This window comes from Electrophorus electricus, unplaced genomic scaffold, assembly GCF_041902795.1.
Source record: "Electrophorus electricus isolate QZ-2024a unplaced genomic scaffold, ASM4190279v1 Scaffold84, whole genome shotgun sequence".
In the NCBI taxonomy this organism is placed as follows: domain Eukaryota; kingdom Metazoa; phylum Chordata; class Actinopteri; order Gymnotiformes; family Gymnotidae; genus Electrophorus; species Electrophorus electricus.
Genome location: NW_027658801.1, coordinates 35001 through 45000, shown reverse-complemented (window position 1 = coordinate 45000; position 10000 = coordinate 35001).

Sequence of the window (10000 nt, the reverse complement as noted above, 5' to 3'; positions counted from 1 at the left end):
TGATTTAAAGGTACAAAGTGAATGAAGTGTGCCCAGGCCCAGAGCTACTTTGCTGGGCATGACTGTGTTTGACCTCTTGGGCCTGGAAGTCTATTTCTAGGCTTATATAAAGGGTCAAACTTCTTGAAGTGTGCCCAGGCCCAGAGCTACTTTGCTGTGTATGACTGTGTGACCTCTTGGCCCTGGAATTCTGGTGGTAGTAGTAGTATGATTTAAAGGCACAAAGTGAATGAAGTGTGCCCAGGCCCAGAGCTACTTTGCTGGGCATGACTGTGTTTGACCTCTTGGGCCTGGAAGTCTGGTAGTAGTAGTAGTAGTAGTAGTAGTAGTAGTAGTAGTAGTATGATTTAAAGGTACAAAGTGAATGAAGTGTGCCCAGGCCCAGAGCTACTTTGCTGGGCATGACTGTGTTTGACCTCTTGGGCCTGGAAGTCTATTTCTAGGCTTATATAAAGGGTCAAACTTCTTGAAGTGTGCCCAGGCCCAGAGCTACTTTGCTGGGCATGACTGTGTTTGACCTCTTGGGTCTGGAAGTCTGGTGGTAGTAGTAGTAGTATGATTTAAAGGCACAAAGTGATTGAAGTGTGCCCAGGCCCAGAGCTACTTTGCTGGGCATGAATGTGTTTGAACTCTTGGGCCTGGAAGTCTGGTAGTAGTAGTATGATTTAAAGGCACAAAGTGATTGAAGTGTGCCCAGGCCCAGAGCTACTTTGCTGGGCATGACTGTGTTTGACCTCTTGGGCCTGGAAGTCTGGTGGTAGTAGTAGTATGATTTAAAGGCACAAAGTGATTGAAGTGTGCCCAGGCCCAGAGCTACTTTGCTGGGCATGAATGTGTTTGAACTCTTGGGCCTGGAAGTCTGGTAGTAGTAGTAGTAGTAGTAGTAGTAGTAGTAGTAGTAGTAGTATGATTTAAAGGTACAAAGTGAATGAAGTGTGCCCAGGCCCAGAGCTACTTTGCTGGGCATGACTGTGTTTGACGTCTTGGGCCTGGAAGTCTGGTAGTAGTAGTATGATTTAAAGGTACAAAGTGAATGAAGTGTGCCCAGGCCCAGAGCTACTTTGCTGGGCATGACTGTGTTTGACCTCTTGGCTCTGGAAGTCTATTTCTAGGCTTATATAAAGGGTCAAACTTCTTGAAGTGTGCCCAGGCCCAGAGCTACTTTGCTGGGCATGACTGTGTTTGACCTCTGGGGCCTGGAAGTCTGGTAGTAGTAGTATGATTTAAAGGCACAAAGTGATTGAAGTGTGCCCAGGCCCAGAGCTACTTTGCTGGGCATGAATGTGTTTGAACTCTTGGGCCTGGAAGTCTGGTAGTAGTAGTATGATTTAAAGGCACAAAGTGAATGAAGTGTGCCCAGGCCCAGAGCTACTTTGCTGTGCATGACTGTGTTTGACCTCTTGGCTCTGGAAGTCTATTTCTAGGCTTATATACAGGGTCAAACATCTTGAAGTGTGCCCAGGCCCAGAGCTACTTTGCTGGGCATGAATGTGTTTGAACTCTTGGGCCTGGAAGTCTGGTAGTAGTAGTATGATTTAAAGGCACAAAGTGATTGAAGTGTGCCCAGGCCCAGAGCTACTTTGCTGGGCATGACTGTGTTTGACCTCTTGGCTCTGGAAGTCTATTTCTAGGCTTATATAAAGGGTCAAACATCTTGAAGTGTGCCCAGGCCCAGAGCTACTTTGCTGGGCATGAATGTGTTTGAACTCTTGGGCCTGGAAGTCTGGTAGTAGTAGTATGATTTAAAGGCACAAAGTGATTGAAGTGTGCCCAGGCCCAGAGCTACTTTGCTGGGCATGACTGTGTTTGACCTCTTGGGCCTGGAAGTCTGGTGGTAGTAGTAGTATGATTTAAAGGCACAAAGTGATTGAAGTGTGCCCAGGCCCAGAGCTACTTTGCTGGGCATGAATGTGTTTGAACTCTTGGGCCTGGAAGTCTGGTGGTAGTAGTAGTATGATTTAAAGGCACAAAGTGAATGAAGTGTGCCCAGGCCCAGAGCTACTTTGCTGTGCATGACTGTGTTTGACCTCTTGGCTCTGGAAGTCTATTTCTAGGCTTATATAAAGGGTCAAACTTCTTGAAGTGTGCCCAGGCCCAGAGCTACTTTGCTGGGCATGACTGTGTTTGACCTCTGGGGCCTGGAAGTCTGGTAGTAGTAGTATGATTTAAAGGCACAAAGTGATTGAAGTGTGCCCAGGCCCAGAGCTACTTTGCTGGGCATGAATGTGTTTGAACTCTTGGGCCTGGAAGTCTGGTAGTAGTAGTATGATTTAAAGGCACAAAGTGAATGAAGTGTGCCCAGGCCCAGAGCTACTTTGCTGGGCATGACTGTGTTTGACCTCTTGGCTCTGGAAGTCTATTTCTAGGCTTATATACAGGGTCAAACATCTTGAAGTGTGCCCAGGCCCAGAGCTACTTTGCTGGGCATGAATGTGTTTGAACTCTTGGGCCTGGAAGTCTGGTAGTAGTAGTATGATTTAAAGGCACAAAGTGAATGAAGTGTGCCCAGGCCCAGAGCTACTTTGCTGGGCATGACTGTGTTTGACCTCTTGGCTCTGGAAGTCTATTTCTAGGCTTATATACAGGGTCAAACATCTTGAAGTGTGCCCAGGCCCAGAGCTACTTTGCTGGGCATGAATGTGTTTGAACTCTTGGGCCTGGAAGTCTGGTAGTAGTAGTATGATTTAAAGGCACAAAGTGATTGAAGTGTGCCCAGGCCCAGAGCTACTTTGCTGGGCATGACTGTGTTTGACCTCTTGGCTCTGGAAGTCTATTTCTAGGCTTATATAAAGGGTCAAACATCTTGAAGTGTGCCCAGGCCCAGAGCTACTTTGCTGGGCATGAATGTGTTTGAACTCTTGGGCCTGGAAGTCTGGTAGTAGTAGTATGATTTAAAGGCACAAAGTGATTGAAGTGTGCCCAGGCCCAGAGCTACTTTGCTGGGCATGACTGTGTTTGACCTCTTGGGTCTGGAAGTCTGGTGGTAGTAGTAGTAGTATGATTTAAAGGCACAAAGTGATTGAAGTGTGCCCAGGCCCAGAGCTACTTTGCTGGGCATGAATGTGTTTGAACTCTTGGGCCTGGAAGTCTGGTAGTAGTAGTATGATTTAAAGGCACAAAGTGATTGAAGTGTGCCCAGGCCCAGAGCTACTTTGCTGGGCATGACTGTGTTTGACCTCTTGGGCCTGGAAGTCTGGTGGTAGTAGTAGTATGATTTAAAGGCACAAAGTGATTGAAGTGTGCCCAGGCCCAGAGCTACTTTGCTGGGCATGAATGTGTTTGAACTCTTGGGCCTGGAAGTCTGGTAGTAGTAGTAGTAGTAGTAGTAGTAGTAGTAGTAGTAGTAGTATGATTTAAAGGTACAAAGTGAATGAAGTGTGCCCAGGCCCAGAGCTACTTTGCTGGGCATGACTGTGTTTGACGTCTTGGGCCTGGAAGTCTGGTAGTAGTAGTATGATTTAAAGGTACAAAGTGAATGAAGTGTGCCCAGGCCCAGAGCTACTTTGCTGGGCATGACTGTGTTTGACCTCTTGGCTCTGGAAGTCTATTTCTAGGCTTATATACAGGGTCAAACATCTTGAAGTGTGCCCAGGCCCAGAGCTACTTTGCTGGGCATGAATGTGTTTGAACTCTTGGGCCTGGAAGTCTGGTAGTAGTAGTATGATTTAAAGGCACAAAGTGAATGAAGTGTGCCCAGGCCCAGAGCTACTTTGCTGGGCATGACTGTGTTTGACCTCTTGGCTCTGGAAGTCTATTTCTAGGCTTATATACAGGGTCAAACATCTTGAAGTGTGCCCAGGCCCAGAGCTACTTTGCTGGGCATGAATGTGTTTGAACTCTTGGGCCTGGAAGTCTGGTAGTAGTAGTATGATTTAAAGGCACAAAGTGATTGAAGTGTGCCCAGGCCCAGAGCTACTTTGCTGGGCATGACTGTGTTTGACCTCTTGGCTCTGGAAGTCTATTTCTAGGCTTATATAAAGGGTCAAACATCTTGAAGTGTGCCCAGGCCCAGAGCTACTTTGCTGGGCATGAATGTGTTTGAACTCTTGGGCCTGGAAGTCTGGTAGTAGTAGTATGATTTAAAGGCACAAAGTGATTGAAGTGTGCCCAGGCCCAGAGCTACTTTGCTGGGCATGACTGTGTTTGACCTCTTGGGCCTGGAAGTCTGGTAGTAGTAGTATGATTTAAAGGCACAAAGTGATTGAAGTGTGCCCAGGCCCAGAGCTACTTTGCTGGGCATGAATGTGTTTGACCTCTTGGGCCTGGAAGTCTGGTGGTAGTAGTAGTATGATTTAAAGGCACAAAGTGAATGAAGTGTGCCCAGGCCCAGAGCTACTTTGCTGTGCATGACTGTGTTTGACCTCTTGGCTCTGGAAGTCTATTTCTAGGCTTATATAAAGGGTCAAACTTCTTGAAGTGTGCCCAGGCCCAGAGCTACTTTGCTGGGCATGACTGTGTTTGACCTCTGGGGCCTGGAAGTCTGGTAGTAGTAGTATGATTTAAAGGCACAAAGTGATTGAAGTGTGCCCAGGCCCAGAGCTACTTTGCTGGGCATGAATGTGTTTGAACTCTTGGGCCTGGAAGTCTGGTAGTAGTAGTATGATTTAAAGGCACAAAGTGAATGAAGTGTGCCCAGGCCCAGAGCTACTTTGCTGGGCATGACTGTGTTTGACCTCTTGGCTCTGGAAGTCTATTTCTAGGCTTATATACAGGGTCAAACATCTTGAAGTGTGCCCAGGCCCAGAGCTACTTTGCTGGGCATGAATGTGTTTGAACTCTTGGGCCTGGAAGTCTGGTAGTAGTAGTATGATTTAAAGGCACAAAGTGATTGAAGTGTGCCCAGGCCCAGAGCTACTTTGCTGGGCATGACTGTGTTTGACCTCTTGGCTCTGGAAGTCTATTTCTAGGCTTATATAAAGGGTCAAACATCTTGAAGTGTGCCCAGGCCCAGAGCTACTTTGCTGGGCATGAATGTGTTTGAACTCTTGGGCCTGGAAGTCTGGTAGTAGTAGTATGATTTAAAGGCACAAAGTGATTGAAGTGTGCCCAGGCCCAGAGCTACTTTGCTGGGCATGACTGTGTTTGACCTCTTGGGCCTGGAAGTCTGGTGGTAGTAGTAGTATGATTTAAAGGCACAAAGTGATTGAAGTGTGCCCAGGCCCAGAGCTACTTTGCTGGGCATGAATGTGTTTGAACTCTTGGGCCTGGAAGTCTATTTCTAGGCTTATATAAAGGGTCAAACATCTTGAAGTGTGCCCAGGCCCAGAGCTACTTTGCTGTGCATGACTGTGGTTGACCTCTTGGCCCTGGAAGTCTGGTGGTAGTAGTAGTATGATTTAAAGGCACAAAGTGAATGAAGTGTGCCCAGGCCCAGAGCTACTTTGCTGGGCATGAATGTGTTTGAACTCTTGGGCCTGGAAGTCTGGTAGTAGTAGTAGTAGTAGTAGTAGTAGTAGTAGTAGTAGTATGATTTAAAGGCACAAAGTGCTTGAAGTGTGCCCAGGCCCAGAGCTACTTTGCTGTGCATGACTGTGTTTGACCTCTTGGCTCTGGAAGTCTATTTCTAGGCTTATATAAAGGGTCAAACTTCTTGAAGTGTGCCCAGGCCCAGAGCTACTTTGCTGTGTATGACTGTGTGACCTCTTGGCCCTGGAATTCTGGTGGTAGTAGTAGTATGATTTAAAGGCACAAAGTGAATGAAGTGTGCCCAGGCCCAGAGCTACTTTGCTGGGCATGACTGTGTTTGACCTCTTGGGCCTGGAAGTCTGGTAGTAGTAGTATGATTTAAAGGCACAAAGTGATTGAAGTGTGCCCAGGCCCAGAGCTACTTTGCTGGGCATGAATGTGTTTGAACTCTTGGGCCTGGAAGTCTATTTCTAGGCTTATATAAAGGGACAAACTTCTTGAAGTGTGCCCAGGCCCAGAGCTACTTTGCTGTGTATGACTGTGTGACCTCTTGGCCCTGGAATTCTGGTGGTAGTAGTAGTAGTAGTAGTATGATTTAAAGGTACAAAGTGAATGAAGTGTGCCCAGGCCCAGAGCCAGGCCTGGGCAGCAGGGGGCGCTCCTGGCCATGCCCAGCGAGTTTCGTGCGAATCGGACCTGGTCCGGAAGAGATACGAAGGGAAAACTCATTACTCGTCGGGGTGGCACATCCAGGCTCTCGACCCTCCCAAAGCGTCCGACCAGGGTGCACCCTGCCGGGCATGGTTAGCCGCCAGCCCCCTTCCTGGAGGTCTGGTTGGCACGGGGTTTTGATTTATCGGTTTCATATCTCTGGGCTCCTTGGGAGCAGAAAGTCGGTTGAGGGCCCTTTGGAAAGAGCCGGGGCTGCCGTTTAACGCTGTCCAAGCGGCAGGCGAAGCGCACCCACCGTTTTTACGCTATGATTTTTTAAAACCGCCGGGGCGGCAAACACAGGGCCGGTCGGGTTTGAAGACGAATATCTCTTCGGCCCTTGGGAGGAGAGAAGCAGCGCGGGTCACCTTTGAACGCGCTCGCTGCCAGGAACGTCTGGCGTAAAAGTTTCGTGGGAATCGGACGTTCCTAGGCTGAGAAGCGAGCGCCCGCCCTCGGGCGGTCGGGGGCCCCTTTCTCATTCCCCGTCTGGGCTAAAAATACGAGGTCGGACCCGATGGACTCGGGAGACTGGAGAGTACCAGGGAGACCCTGGAAGCAGGCGACCCGACCCACGCTTCGCTGTCTCCTCGGCCCTCGGGAGTAGAAGCGCGGGGACGGTGGCGTGGGCAGCAGGGGGCGCTCCTGGCCATGCCCAGCGAGTTTCGTGCGAATCGGACCTGGTCCGGAAGAGATACGAAGGGAAAACTCATTACTCGTCGGGGTGGCACATCCAGGCTCTCGACCCTCCCAAAGCGTCCGACCAGGGTGCACCCTGCCGGGCATGGTTAGCCGCCAGCCCCCTTCCTGGAGGTCTGGTTGGCACGGGGTTTTGATTTATCGGTTTCATATCTCTGGGCTCCTTGGGAGCAGAAAGTCGGTTGAGGGCCCTTTGGAAAGAGCCGGGGCTGCCGTTTAACGCTGTCCAAGCGGCAGGCGAAGCGCACCCACCGTTTTTACGCTATGATTTTTTAAAACCGCCGGGGCGGCAAACACAGGGCCGGTCGGGTTTGAAGACGAATATCTCTTCGGCCCTTGGGAGGAGAGAAGCAGCGCGGGTCACCTTTGAACGCGCTCGCTGCCAGGAACGTCTGGCGTAAAAGTTTCGTGGGAATCGGACGTTCCTAGGCTGAGAAGCGAGCGCCCGCCCTCGGGCGGTCGGGGGCCCCTTTCTCATTCCCCGTCTGGGCTAAAAATACGAGGTCGGACCCGATGGACTCGGGAGACTGGAGAGTACCAGGGAGACCCTGGAAGCAGGCGACCCGACCCACGCTTCGCTGTCTCCTCGGCCCTCGGGAGTAGAAGCGCGGGGACGGTGGCGTGGGCAGCAGGGGGCGCTCCTGGCCATGCCCAGCGAGTTTCGTGCGAATCGGACCTGGTCCGGAAGAGATACGAAGGGAAAACTCATTACTCGTCGGGGTGGCACATCCAGGCTCTCGACCCTCCCAAAGCGTCCGACCAGGGTGCACCCTGCCGGGCATGGTTAGCCGCCAGCCCCCTTCCTGGAGGTCTGGTTGGCACGGGGTTTTGATTTTTCGGTTTCATATCTCTGGGCTCCTTGGGAGCAGAAAGTCGGTTGAGGGCCCTTTGGAAAGAGCCGGGGCTGCCGTTTAACGCTGTCCAAGCGGCAGGCGAAGCGCACCCACCGTTTTTACGCTATGATTTTTTAAAACCGCCGGGGCGGCAAACACAGGGCCGGTCGGGTTTGAAGACGAATATCTCTTCGGCCCTTGGGAGGAGAGAAGCAGCGCGGGTCACCTTTGAACGCGCTCGCTGCCAGGAACGTCTGGCGTAAAAGTTTCGTGGGAATCGGACGTTCCTAGGCTGAGAAGCGAGCGCCCGCCCTCGGGCGGTCGGGGGCCCCTTTCTCATTCCCCGTCTGGGCTAAAAATACGAGGTCGGACCCGATGGACTCGGGAGACTGGAGAGTACCAGGGAGACCCTGGAAGCAGGCGACCCGACCCACGCTTCGCTGTCTCCTCGGCCCTCGGGAGTAGAAGCGCGGGGACGGTGGCGTGGGCAGCAGGGGGCGCTCCTGGCCATGCCCAGCGAGTTTCGTGCGAATCGGACCTGGTCCGGAAGAGATACGAAGGGAAAACTCATTACTCGTCGGGGTGGCACATCCAGGCTCTCGACCCTCCCAAAGTGTCCGACCAGGGTGCACCCTGCCGGGCTAAGAGAACAGCCAGGTGAACCCTGGAGGTTCCGAACTCCAGACCCCTGGACCCGACGGCTCAGTCCGCCTCAGGTGCACTACAGAGGTCCTCGGGCTGTCCCTGAGTGCATTAAAACGGAAATCAGAATTACTCCCCCGGGTGGCACTTCCAGGCTCTCGACCCTCCCAAAGTGTCCGACCAGGGTGCACCCTGCTGGGCATGGTTAGCCGCCAGCCCCCTTCCTGGAGGTCTGGTTGGCACGGGGTTTTGCAAATAGGTCCCGTCGGGTATATGGGAGAGCAAAGAGAATCAATGGGGTCCAAGCACTAAATTCATCCAGTGGCGTTCTCTGGAAGCCCAAGGGGAGTCCGAGGGGTGTTCGGCCGGCAAGGGGAGCTCTCCCTCGGACACATGATCAAACGCCTGTCCCCTACCGGAAAGTGGTGTGCTCTGGATGCCCCCCCCCCCCCATCCCCCGAGGGGGGTGCTTATCCCGCGAGGGGAGCCCTCCTCGGGTTAAGTGAACCATCATGCCGATTCCCCTATGGAAGTGGGCACATCCAGGCACACAGTCTGCTTTGCTCTCCCCGACCCGAGTGCATCTGTTGGGCTGAGTGTACGCCCAGGCAACTGGATCCAATGGCTCAGTCCGCCGCAGCGTGCTTCGACGATGGGTCGTACAGCCATGCCACCAGGGTGGGCGTGTTTGTAAATGTACCAGTGGATTCTCGTCGGCCTGCCACATCCATGGTATCGACCCACCAGGCCTGTCCGACCAGGGGTTGACCCTGGACGGGCACGGTCTGTGGTTTGGCCCTTGTCCTAGATGAAATCGGGCACGGGGTTTTCTGGCCAGGTACCATCGGGTTACTGGGAGAGCGGCTTCGGTCTCCAGGTGAGACCAATGGTGAAGCAGCACGAGGCAATGGAGAGCATGCAAAGCGATGGGGAAGCCATGCACGGCAATGGCCACGAAAAAAAAAAAAAAATCACCACGGAAGGAACGTGAAGAACAAGGAGGAGTGTAGTGACACTGCCCAAAGCTGCCCGGTGTTGCAGGGGTCTATTGGTGTGTTGCTTCCTTGTTTGGTAGAGTGGAGTACCAGACCCGCCAGGGGTAGGCAAACCATTCCCCCTACGGTAAGTGAGGAGCCAGCCATTTGACGAGCGGGTGTCCACGTGTACGGGTGCGAGCGCTATCCCCCCACACGGGGTTAGGCCACGGCCTTAGGTGGACGTCTGCCGACCAGCCCCGGCTGATCCAGAACTTCTGATGTGGAGAGCGGTTTTGACAGATCCTCCCTGGTTCTAGCGGGTCAAGCCTCTGATGGGGGGTGGGGGTTATTTGTAACCCATCCCAGAACTCTCTGGGGGAGACTCAGACGGCCAGTCTGTCTACTCAGTTGTCCTATACTGGTGTCTGTGGTTTGGGAGGAAGGGAGTGCCCTGCTTTGTTGGCCTCCTCTTCAAACCTACCTGGGCCCACGAATCACTCTTCTTGGTTACATCACGAAACGTAGGTTGAGCGAGGCTAGGGGGGAGGGAATTCGACGAGGTCTTTCCCTTGTCCCCCCACCAGCGGCCCACGAAAATCAAAACGGCGTGAAGAGAGGGAACGCCGAAAGCACCTGGAGTCGGCCGTCCGCACCTCCGGAGGAGGTGGACGGGGTACGGTGCGGGCATGACCGGATGGGACAGCTTTGCATCAAGGTGAGAGGTCGGCGTCC